Source organism: Manis pentadactyla, chromosome X (assembly GCF_030020395.1).
Source record: "Manis pentadactyla isolate mManPen7 chromosome X, mManPen7.hap1, whole genome shotgun sequence".
Lineage (NCBI taxonomy): Eukaryota > Metazoa > Chordata > Mammalia > Pholidota > Manidae > Manis > Manis pentadactyla.
The window spans coordinates 31,615,952-31,628,290 of record NC_080038.1 but is presented as its reverse complement, the minus strand read 5'-3'; the positions used below and the strand labels follow the sequence as shown (position 1 = coordinate 31,628,290).

Here is a 12,339-nt window from a genome sequence, read left to right as displayed (position 1 = left end):
ACAAATGACAACAATAACACAAAGCCCCAACTTCTGTGGGACACAGCAAAAGTATATAAGCAATCCAGGCATATTTAAAGAAGGAAGAACAATCCCAAATGAATAGTCTAACGTCACAATTATCGAAATTGGAAAAAGAAGAACAAATAAGGCCTAAGGTCCGCAGACAGAGGGACATAACAAAGATCAGAGAAGAAATAAATAAAATGGAGAAGAATAAAACAAAGCAAAAATCAATGAAACCAAGAGCTGGATCGTCGAGACAATAAACAAAATAGATAAGCCTCTAGCCAGACTTATTAAGAGAAAAAGAGAGTCAACACACATCAACAGAATTAGAAACGAGAAAGGAAAAATCATGACGGACCCCACAGAAATACAAAGAATTATTAGAGAATACTATGAAAACCTATATGCTGACAAGCTGGAAAACCAAGGAGAAATGGACAACTTCTTACAAAAATGCAACCTTCCAAGACTGACCCAGAAAGAAACAGAAAATCTAAACAGACCAATTACCAGCAACGAAATTGAAGCGGTAATCAAAAAACTACCCAAGAACAAAACCCATGCTCCTGGCTAGGAAGAATTAATATCGTCAAAATGGCCATCCTGCCCAAAGCAATATACAGATTCGATGCAATCCCTATCAAATTCCCAACAGCATTCTTCAAAGAACTGGAACAAATAGTTCAAAAATTCATATGGAACATCAAAGACCCCGAATAGCCAACACAATTCTGAGAAGGAAGAATAAAGTGGGGGGGATCACTGTCTAACCCCATACACAAAAGTAAACTCGAAATGGATCAAAGACCTGAATGTAAGTCATGAAACCATAAAACTCTTAGAAAAAAACATAGGCAAAAATCTCATGGACATAAACATGAGTGACTTCTTCATGAACATATCTCCCTGGGCAAGGGAAACAAAGGCAAAAATGAACAAGTGGGACTATATCAAGCTAAAAAGCTTCTGTACAGCAAAGGACACCATCAATAGAACAAAAAGGTATCCTACAGTATGGGAGAACATACTCATAAATGACAGATCTGGTAAAGGATTGACATCCAAAATATATAAAGAGCTCACACGCCTCAACAAACAAAAAGCAAATAATCCAATTAAAAAATGGGCAGAGGAGCTGAATAGACAGTTCTCTAAAGAAGAAATCCAGATGGCCAACAGGCACATGAAAAGATGCTCCACATCACTAATCATCAGAGAAATGCAAATTAAAACCACAATGAGATATCACCTCATACCACTAAGGATCGCCATCATCGAAAAGACAAACAACAACAAATGTTGGCGAGGTTGTGGAGAAAGGGGAACCCTCCTACACTGCTGGTGGGAATATAAACTAGTTCAACCATTGTGGAAAGCAGTATGGAGGTTCCTCAGAATGCTCAAAATAGAAATACCATTTGACCCAGGAATTCCACTTCTAGGAATTTACCCTAAGAATGCAGCACTCCAGTTTGAAAAAGACAGATGCACCCCTATGTTTATCACTGCACTGTTTACAATAGCCAAGATATGGAAGCAACCTAAATGTCCATCAGTAGATGAATGGATAAAGAAGAGGTGGTACATACACACAATGGAATATTACGCAGCCATAAGAAAAAAAACAGATCCTACCATTCGCAACAACATGGATGGAGCTAGAGGGTATTATGCTCAGTGAAATAAGCCAAGCGGAGAAGGACAAATACCAAATGATTTCACTCACATGTGGAGTATAAGAATGAAGGAAAACTGAAGGAACAAAACAGCAGCAGAATCACAGAACCCAAGAATGGACTAATAGTTACCAAAGGGAAAGGGACTGGGGAGGATGGGTGGGAAGGGAGGGACAAGGGTGGGGAAAAAGAAAGAGGGCATTACGATTAGCATGTATAGTGCGTGGGGGACACGGGGAGGGCTGCGCAACACAGAGAAGACAAGTAGTGATTTTACAGCATCTTACTACACAGATGGACAGTGACTGTGGAGGGGTATGTGGGGGGGACTTGGTGAAGGGGGTAACCTAGTAAACATAATGTTCTTTCTGTAATTGTAGATTAATGATACCAAATAAAAAATAAATAAAAATGAATAAAAATAAAAATAAAAATAAAAATAAAATTAAGTTTGAGTCCTGGCACTGCTTCTTAATAGCTATGTGACTCTGACACCCTCAAAGCCACAAGGATTGAATAATATAATGTAATTTTTCTCAAGAGATTCACAACTGGGCCATCTCAAACTGGTGTCTCGTTCCCAGTTTTTCAGTCCTAAGGAGCACCTATCTTTGTGAGCCTTCCTGGCTATGACCAGGAAGCATTTACCACCACAGATACCTCATGGGCCCTGATCATTTTTTATGTCCCATCTTGACTTTAAACAGCATAGTTAGACTAACTCTTTAAGCTGTGCTAAAAACTTTACTTTTACTTCAGGTTCACACTGAAAGGATCCTGTCAAAATCAAAAGAATGACTGATAAGGAAAAAAATTACCTGGTTGGGAGAATGACATGAATAAAGATAAGACTGGAATTAGCAATTGTGTATAGAAAAGTCAAAGGATAAAATGTTGAAACTTACTGAGCGAATTCTGAGATATGGATCCTACAGAAAAATGAATTTTAATAGCTTCAACAGATGAAACAGTTGAAACTTATCATTAAAGTCAACACTTATTAAAATGTCTTTGACCTATAAAAAGCTCTTTTTGACTAGTTCTCCGACCTGACAGAATTAGCAGGAAAAGAAAAACAGTAAGGGTCACTGAAGTGGGGAACACGGAGACAAAAAGTATGTTTCAAGTTCCAAGAATTCTTAAAACCTCTTCTACAGAAGGTTATGGAGAAGCCTCCAGCCAGAAAGCCGGAAGGAAATGGCATTTCTGGCAACAATTACTTAAAACAAAGGAACCAGTCACTAAACTTTCAAACTGCCTTTGGTCATTTGGCTACCTTGAGGCTTAGGGGAAATTTGAAAGCTTCACAAATATCTCTTGACATTTTCACTGAGTGGAATCTTGTTTACCTTCCTAATACGATTGCAAGGTTCCCGATAAATAGCACTGGAGTCTTCTCCAGTGGCTTAACTATTAAACCTCAGTTTTCCGTCCACGCATTTGAGGGGGCAGCTCAGATATGTTAACACAAATTACCAATCTTCTGTAAGAAATTCTTTGCTAGCATTACAACTCTAAGCTCCCAAGATATACACATCGATATAACAGAAGCATGGACCTGGAACAGAGGTTGAGAGAAATTCCATCAAAGGAGGTCACTGGCACTGCCCTGTAAGGAGCACCCTGACTCTCACATTGTTTGACTTAATAACTACTTGAGTGGAATGGAAAGCAGGAGAACAAACAAATGTCAAGAAAAACATAATGTCAAGAGCCTCATTAGCTCACTTTGCTAGAATTCAGTGTTAGTGACCCCTAGAGCACAGGGTCAGACATGTGACTGTTTCCTGGACTACTTGGCTGTGAAATACCGTCCCTATGACTCTGCCTAGCCGTCTCACAAACCCCGATTTTTGGTCATGGAAGAAACAGCATGGATGAATCAGTAAAATAAATCCCCACTGGAAAGAATATGGTAGAAATCTGCATTACCCAGCTCAGTATCAGGTATTTTACTAAAAACTGTCCTTCAGATGAAAGAAACAGAATACAAAATACAGTACTTGCCCACCTTATGCCCATGTCCGTGGCATGTGAATGCGCAGAGCCAAGAGACTTTCATGGTCGTGGATGCCACGGCAGTTCTGCTCCCCTCAATTGAGTTAGAGGTTTACTAAGAACCAGCTGTGATTATTCATAAGCTTGCTGTTGACAGCTTTCCTTTATATATTCATAAAATGGTGATGGCGAAGTATAAGCACAAAGAAAAAAAGAAATGATTCACTTCCATGAAAATTAAATTGTAACTCAATAAACACAATTCCAAAAAACAGATGTCAAATTAGTTGTGGATGAAACAACCATAAAGTATTGGTTGGGAACAGCAGCTGGAGAGGAGGACTCTATGCTCAAATTTCATAGCAAGTGTTTTTAAATCGGCCTTCTACTTCAAAGACACCCAAACTGGAACTCAAAGAGGACGCATTATGCTGTGGTTTCAGGAAAAGACAAAACGAGCAGTGTGCTGGAGCCAGCTTGTACTAGCTCACGGGAGCCCATTATCAAGTTTCTGGGAATTTGTTGAGCTGTTGTTGAACAACTGCCAGGTTAATAATTACATGATACAAACTTAGAATTAAGTTGTATTTTAAAACAAACTTATTAAATCCTGAAGACTCATCAGTTTGTAAATATTTTACATTGTACAATGATCGATACTCTTAAGGTTATTTATATTCATTCTCTCGCTAGTGGAAATACAGTGTAATGGTGCTGTTCCATGTCTTCCCAATTCCACATTCAGTGTCAAGTCATAACTTAAAAGTGGCCACAGTGGGAGTATTTACACCACAGAAACCATCAAACGCCATAATCAGGGCTATTTTTTTCCACAAAGTTGGTTGTTAAACATTTATCATCGTACCACTAAACAAAAGCAATATTGAGTAAATGAGACCACATTCAAAGAAAAATCCTTCACCATACAGCAAAAGGCTGGCAAATGAACACACATGCATTTATAACTTTTAGCTTAAAATGAAATGCTACTATATACATATGGGGGCTCTCTTGTCCCTTCCTGGCGTGAGCCAGGAGGTCTTTCCTCTCACTTTATTTCTAAATAAAAGCCTGTACCTTGTTCTCCTAAAAAAATTTAAAAAATCAAAAAAACATGTATACATGTATGTTTACATATGTATACATATATATTTTATTATCATCTAATTTTTTCAATTAATCTACAACTATTGGTCCTGAGTCACGCTAGGGCTTCTACCACTGACTAAAAAAGTAGGACACATTTTTATAACTTTCTAGAAAGTAGTTTGGCAACATTTACTGAAAGATTTGAAAACTCATACCTCTTCACCCGGAAACTTCACTTCTATTACTTTATCTTTAAGAAAATGATAAATGACACAGTCAAATATGTACCAAAATGTTCACGTATTGTTTAAAATAACAATATACACATACATAGATAAACAACCTAAATGGGCAACAGTAGGGAAATGATTAGATACATCATAATACATCTATCTAACACATGATATAACAAGTAAAATCACATTATCAAGGAATATTTAATGAGTAGGAAGAAATTCACCAAATATTAATAGTTGTTATCACTAAGAGGGGTGAGACTTAAATTGATTCAATGTTTTATACAAGTAATGCACGTGCATTATTAAAATGTTAGAAAATAGAGACAAATAAAAATAAGACAATGATCATCCGTAATTCCACAAAACAAAAATAACTATTTTAAATCCTTTGCTGTTTTTCCTTGCAGGTTTTTTTTACCTGATATGCACATACACACACACCTTTCTAACCCAAAATGGCATTATAGGGAGCATGTTATTTGGTAACTATTTTCTTACAGTAAAGCTTAAGATATTTCTGGATAATTTTTACCTTACTTTCCTATTTGTAATTTTCTGTATTTTCCAATTAAAAAAAAAATTAGCATACAGCAGTTTATCTCCAAAGTCGATCCCAATGAACTCTACCTGTGCATCTATCTTGGCTTCCTCCGTTACTCTCCTGAACTGAAGAATGACGCAGTAGTGACAATGCGTGAGTTACAAAACCTAAGACTTAAGAAGGCCTAGAAGTGCCCACTTTTGTGATTTGGGGAGCCCTGAGCCACCATTTAATAAGTCTGGCTATCCTCATGGAGACGCTAAGTGGAGAGAGAATATGGAAGAAGAGAAGCCCCAGATTACAAGGAGAGTCCTAGCTGAGCCCAGTGTCGTAGCTGAGCGCACCCTTCCAGCTGGGCCCTCCAAGGCATGTGAGTGAAGCCATCGTAGATTCCCCAACACAGTCAAGCTCTGAGATGACTACAGCCCCAGTATATAGAACAGAAGGACCATTCATGTGAGGTCAAGTCATTCACAAAAAGATGATAAAAAATAAAGTACCGTTGTTGAAAACACTAAATGTTGGCAATTTGTGAAGCAGTTTATTTATGAGGTTTTTTTTATAAGCAGGCTATTTAGTGAATAACCAAACAGAACATGTATTATTCATATAATATGAAAACAACATTATTTTTAAAGGCATTATAACACACTTGTACCTGCACTTTTGCGCGCACACACACACACACACACACACACACACACCCTATTTCCTGTTGGAATGCCCAGTGGCTGTGTCCAATACGTACTCTATTTATCCTGTACGATAGGCACCTAATTTTAGTTCAGATTCAATCTGTGTAGAGGAAAGATCAATTGCTGACATTGTAAAGTATTTATTGAATGTCAATCTAAAATTTACCCAGACTGATGCAGATATTTCTTCTCACATCAGGGAACTGAGTCCCACAAAGAGTAAGTGACTAATCCAAGGTTACTAAACTCACATGAATAGTTCGTAGCTGAGTGAGCACTGGTTTCCAGGCCAAAGCCCTTTTCTCTATACTGCACTGTCTCTTTTAAAAATGTACCATCTTGAAAATAGAAATACCATTTGACCGAGGAATTCCACTTCTTAGGAATTTACCCTAAGAATACAGCAGCCCAGTCTGAAAAAGACAGATGCACCCCTATGTTTATCGCAGCACTATTTACAATAGCCAAGAAATGGAAGCAACCTAAGTGTCCATCAGTGGATGAATGGATAAAAAAGACGTGGTACACATACACAATGGAATACTATTCAGCCATAAGAAAGAAACAAATCGTACATTTGCAACAACATGGATGGAGTTGGAGGATATTATGCTCAGTGAAATAAGCCAGGTGGAGAACAGCAATTACCAAATGAGTTTCCTCATTTGTGGAGTATAACAACGAAGCAAAACTGAAAGAACAAAACAGCAACAGACTCACAGACTCCAAGAAGGGACTAGCGATTTTTAAAGGGGCTGGGGAGGGAAGGAGGGGACTGAGGAGCATTATGATTGGGACACATGGTGTGGGGGGGTGGTCACAGTGAACACAAGTGTAGCACAGAGAAGACAAGTAGTGACTCCGGCATTTTACTACGCTGATGGACAGTGACTGTAATGGGGTTTGTGGGGGGGACTTGGTGAAGGGGGGAGTCTAGTAAACATAATGTTCCTCATGTAACTGTAGATTAATGATACCAAAAAAAAAAATGTACCATCTTGTTTCAGACTACAGAGGAATCGAAAATACTTATCTACCAGAAGATAGACGCAGACCCTGTGACTACAAACGAGGAGAATCATACATCTTACAGGATAGCCCAGTCTTCAGGCATTTCCAGTCTGACAGATTTGGGTAGGCCAGAGAAGTTCAGATATGTTGTAAGACTCTATGGATAAGCACTGAAACTATTGTTGCTTGGAGTGGAGGTCACATGACCCAGAATCTACTTGCTTATCCACCCAGCACTAGTCATTTAAATTTAGGAGCCAACCATTCCCGTGGGAAGACAGCTGGAGGGGGCATGAGGAAAGCCAAAAACTGAGAGGGGCAGAAGAAGAGAGAGGTAGGAGAAAAATGGAAAAATAAGAAAATTGAAAAAAATATATATAGAGAGAGATATATAAAATGAATTATCCCTACTTCTTTCTGTCCTGTGAACCAGGAAGCACCAAAGAAATACTTCTAAGGCAAGGGAGTCTGATTCACTGGCAGACTGTAACCCATGAGCCGTGACATTCAAAGACGGCTCTTGCATCTCACAGCCTCTTCATACTAACCCTGCAGTAAGGCACTATAGAGGAGGAAGGTCCATGATTCCGACTTTCCCTCTGCTTTTCTTCCCACGGGCAGTATCTAATGTTAATGTGTTAAATAAGCAACATACCCTTTACAGGACACAACTAGGGGAGAAAGCCATTCCAATTTTATCAGTTCTTCTGTACCGAGAAATCTAGTGATTTCATATGTAGGTCTAGGACGGTCAAAAGATGCACCGATTGGTGAGAATTTGTTCCCTCTGTCCTCAAAATGAGATTGTCGCCACAAGCACCAATATACAAGGCCATGAAGGGGCCAAGGATATCAGCTTCTTCAAAGGCAGAGCATTTACAAAATGTGTAGAACTGAAAAGAGCTCTCTGGCTCCTTCATGAAAGCTGTCGAAGGTGAATACCAACCTGGATACACACGTGCACGCCTCACTGATGCCAAGGTACTGCCTCCACCATGGGTAGCTCTCCTAGCTGCAGTAAGTGCCCGGTGCCAATAATATAGAGCCTGCACTGTGTCCACAATATGCTAGGAAAAACAGTACATTCTTTAGGATAGCGAAATCAAAGTTATTTGCCTTAATCTTCTCAGTATAATGAGTCTATTAAGTTACTTCACACTACCAAATAAAATCATGTAACACAAATGCCAAGCCCTTATTAGACTGCTACAGGGGAAATTCTAAGCTTCCTTTAGTAGAGTTCTAATAATCAAGTGGCAGGTGCGATGTGTAGTTTTCCCACCTTTCCTGACCTTTCCTTGTGGGCTGAATTCAGTGGGAGCTCCAGTACAAGGTCCCTTAGATGTTACTTAACTGACCACCATTTGTCTGGTGCCCAGTGTTTCACAGCAAAACTCTTCCTAATCTCACCTGCTCACGCACGGTTCCTGTTGGAGGAGAGTTGCACCTGACCTAAGAGCTCCCAGTTTTGGAGCACAGTGAGTGGTTTATTATACAATAACTCCATTGAACTCAGTGGCATCTTCTAGTTTTCATCCAGGGAAGAAAAACAATTGCTTTAATGTGTGCTGCCCCTCCCCTTCAGAAAAGGACTCTGTGCATTATCTTTACATGTTGTTTACTTCAGTGGAGATCCTTGAGCTTCTTACTTTTTCCCTTAAAAAACAGAGCAAGTTCTCTAAAAGCCTTCTGAAAATCTTCAGAAAAATCCGTAGACAGTTTGCCTGTGCCAAATCCTCTCTTACACACATAGATGGGCACACGAAAAATAGAATTCTCTTCAAGAAAGAAGGTACTTCCTGCAAACAATATGTATTCAAGGCTCAAAATCCGCTGCATGAATGTACCTTAGTAAGAATACAAAATACTAAAGTTCACATTATTTGTGAATAGCGCAAGAGGGGCGATTATAGGAAGTTGTACTGTCATATTCTCACTTTCTAGAGGGGCAACTGAATGCAATCAAAGACTTTGCACTGCCTATGTCACTTCTACTTGACTTAGTTTCTCCTTTCAGAACAAGAAATGATCCTTTCCCTTTAGCCTAAAGCAAGAGTTTAATCATAAAATCACAGGATTTGGAGTTAGGAGGGCCACTGGAGTCTCTAAGTACAGATAAAACTTTATAAACCCTTTCGCTAAGTTCTCTTTAAAAACAATTTGCTATTTTCATTATGTCTTTGGAAAATTGCATAATGTTCTGAGGAACCTGCAATGACAACACTGGAAGTGCAAAAAAGCTGTTTGCACGTAGAACAAGCATTACAAGAAATAAAATACTGCAAACATCTTGCAGTGGACTTTAGTGCTGACCTGGAGGGCTGCATTTATGAGAAAGGGCAATGATGTATGTATTTGATTTTTTAAAATGCGTCCATCATCAGAGGCTTCAGGGTGTGTGTATGCACAAAGCACCAAAGCATGGGGGGAAAAAAAAAAAACCTCTAAAAGGTATACATTAAGGTTTAATTCCCAAACCTAAAAAGCACTGGATCTACATTTTTCAGAAAAACCGAGAGGAAGAGCACTTCCCTGGTTTTTTAGGGCCATTCTCAACCATGAGATTATGTTCCAGGACACATCACTGTGGCACAGATCAATTTTGAGATATGCTGCAAGTAGTATCTTTTTAATAATATTTTTAGAAAGGAAAATCTGTGATTTATTTAATGAGCCAATTCATACTTATTCCCACTCACTTGCATTCCAATATACTCTCTTGAGTGGAAGAGAAAAGTTGGGTGAGGTTTCAACTTGTTCCCAGAGATTGTCCCATGGTACGTAAGAATGAGTTCATTTATTCATTCCTTTAATAAATGTATTTTTAAGTTTCCAGAAGGGTCCAGGCACTATGTCAGATGCTGTGAATACTAAGTTGTATTTAAGTTTAAATACAGTTTGAAACAAGGTTCTTGCCCTTTAGAGAACTCATAGGTCCAAGCATGGTAGCAGACAGGTAAAACAGTAAGTGCAATTCAAAGGGATGAATGTTAATACAAGCCAAAGCAGAGCCATGACGAAACGCTGATAGGGACTTTATAATAATTTCCTCTCTAGGAAGTGCAAAACATTGGAGCTGTGACTTTTTTAAAAGTAGGGGGGCAGCACGACCAGAGCTGTTTCTCAGAAAACTACTTTTGATAATAATATGGACGATGTCTGGGAGAAGAGAGAAACTGGAGGCAGGAATTCCAGTTAGGGGGTTATTTTAAGTCGAGGCAAGAGATGGTGAGAGCCTCAACTAAGCAGGGCCTGCAGGAATGAAAAGGCTGAAACAGAATCAAGTGGCATTTAAGTGACAGGATAATCAATAGACTTGATGACTGATTGCATTCAGGAGCTGAGGGAGAGAGAAATTCATCAAAAATGATTCCAAGTTTTCTAGCCTGGGTGATTTAATAAGGTGTTGATATTATTAATGAAAGAAAGAGAATGCTGGAGGCAGAAGAGGTTTCATATGGAGAGAAGATAATGAGTTTTGTTTGGGACATTCTAGGTTTGAGACGGCAATGGGTCATTTAAGTAGAGCTATTCAGTAGAGGGACATACGTAATCACATTTCAAGGAAGAAGTCTGGGTTTCCAATACAGACAGTCGTTGATATATAGGTTGTAGCTTCAAGTGTAGGACTGGCTGAGATACCCAAGAAAGGTGAAAACAGAAAGAAATCTAGGCCAGAACACCAAGAAACACCAAGCCCTGGCAGGTAGGCAGAGGGGAGGCGGAAGGAAAGCTGAGAAAAGATGGCACTAGGAAGAAAAAAACAAAACGGGATATGTGCTTTGGAAAGAGTTTTAGGGAGGAAATTGTTGACAATATTACTTGCCAAAGGAAATTAGGATGAGCGTCAAAAAGAAGCCGCTGGGTTTAGCGAAGGGTTATGAAATGATCTTAGAGCAGTCGCAATACAGCGATGGTAACAGAAGCCAGGATCCGCTAAGCCAAAAGGCGTATAAGAGATCCTCTGAGGATCAGAAACGGGGATTTAAAATACTTCCACCTCCCACAGAAATACTCGTTTCTTCTGCCGTAAGCGTCACCGACAGTTCCACATATATTAATGGCGGGGGGAGCGCAGGAGACGAGAGAACCCTGCCTTTTCACTATGATCCTCTGTGCCAACAATTAAGTTCCAGATGTTGAGATATCGTCTCACACTCACCTTCTACGTTCTATTTAATGTCGATGCCTTGCGACGCCATGGCTGCGACTCCGCAAACCACATTTCCGGCGAGAAGCTTTGCTGGCGTTTCCAACTTCGGCACCGAGGCTCGGGGGCAAAAGGGGGAGAAGGGAGAAGGGAGGGGCCGGGGTATGCGGGGCGGGGGAGAAGGGAGGGGCGGAGGGAGGCGGGGAGGCGGAGAACGGAAGGGAGGGGGGCGAAGGGAGGGGCAGGGGTATGCGGGGCGGGGGAGAAGGGAGGGGCGGAGGGAGGCGGGGAGGAGGAGAACGGAAGGGCGGGGGGTAAAGGGAGGGGCAGGGGTATGCTGGCGGGGGAGAAGGGAGGGGCGGAGGGAGGCGGGGAGGAGGAGAACGGAGGGGCGGGGGGCGAAGGGAGGGGCAGGGGTATGAGGGGCGGGGGGCGAAGGGAGGGGCGGCTGAACGCGGGGCGGGGCGAGGGGGAGGAGGAGGCGGGGCGGGGGCGGGGCGGGAGTAAGCGGGGCGGGGGGCGATGGGAGGGGCGGGGAGAGGCGTGCAGAGGGCGGGGCGGGGGAGAAGGGAGGGGCGGGGAGAGGCGGGAAGGAGGAGTGGCGGGGGAGGCGGGGGGGAGGAGCGAGGGAGGCGGGGATTGGAAGGGGCGGTACTCCTTCCAGTTCGCTCTCTGGTGGCCGAAGCAAACCATCCCGATGACAGCCGTTCACCAAGACCGAGACACTGGTTCCAGTCTCCAGCTTTTTGCTCCGCACTCCCAGATCGGGCTTACTGTGTTCGTCCAGAGACACCGGAGCAGGCTGACCACTGCCCTCTTTCCGAGAACCTTTCATAATTTTCTTACTCCTAGTTATGGCCTGTTTAAAGAAGTCCCTTTCACATTTATTATAGAGCTGGTTTACTAGAGATGAACTCCTTTAATTTTTTTG

The 12,339-nt window shown here is 41.2% G+C and overlaps 1 protein-coding gene across 13 annotated transcripts in view; it reads right to left on the bottom strand.

Annotated features, from left to right (window-relative positions):
• Window positions 1–11,576, bottom strand: part of LOC118929490 (zinc finger protein 772-like) — a 93,728-nt gene extending 82,152 nt beyond the window's left edge. For 9 of the 13 annotated variants that reach the window (XR_008995106.1, XR_008995103.1, XR_008995107.1 and 6 more), the window contains exons 1-2: window positions 11,421–11,576; window positions 8,205–8,325 (exon numbers count right to left, since the gene is read on the bottom strand). The gene's annotated coding sequence lies outside the window, so the exon portion shown is untranslated. Of the gene's footprint in view, window positions 1–3,696; window positions 3,846–8,204; window positions 8,326–11,420 lie in introns of all 13 variants that reach the window. The other 4 variants (XM_057495569.1, XM_057495570.1, XM_057495566.1 and 1 more) reach the window with 3 other exon arrangements.
• Window positions 11,577–12,339: the final 763 nt, after the last annotated feature.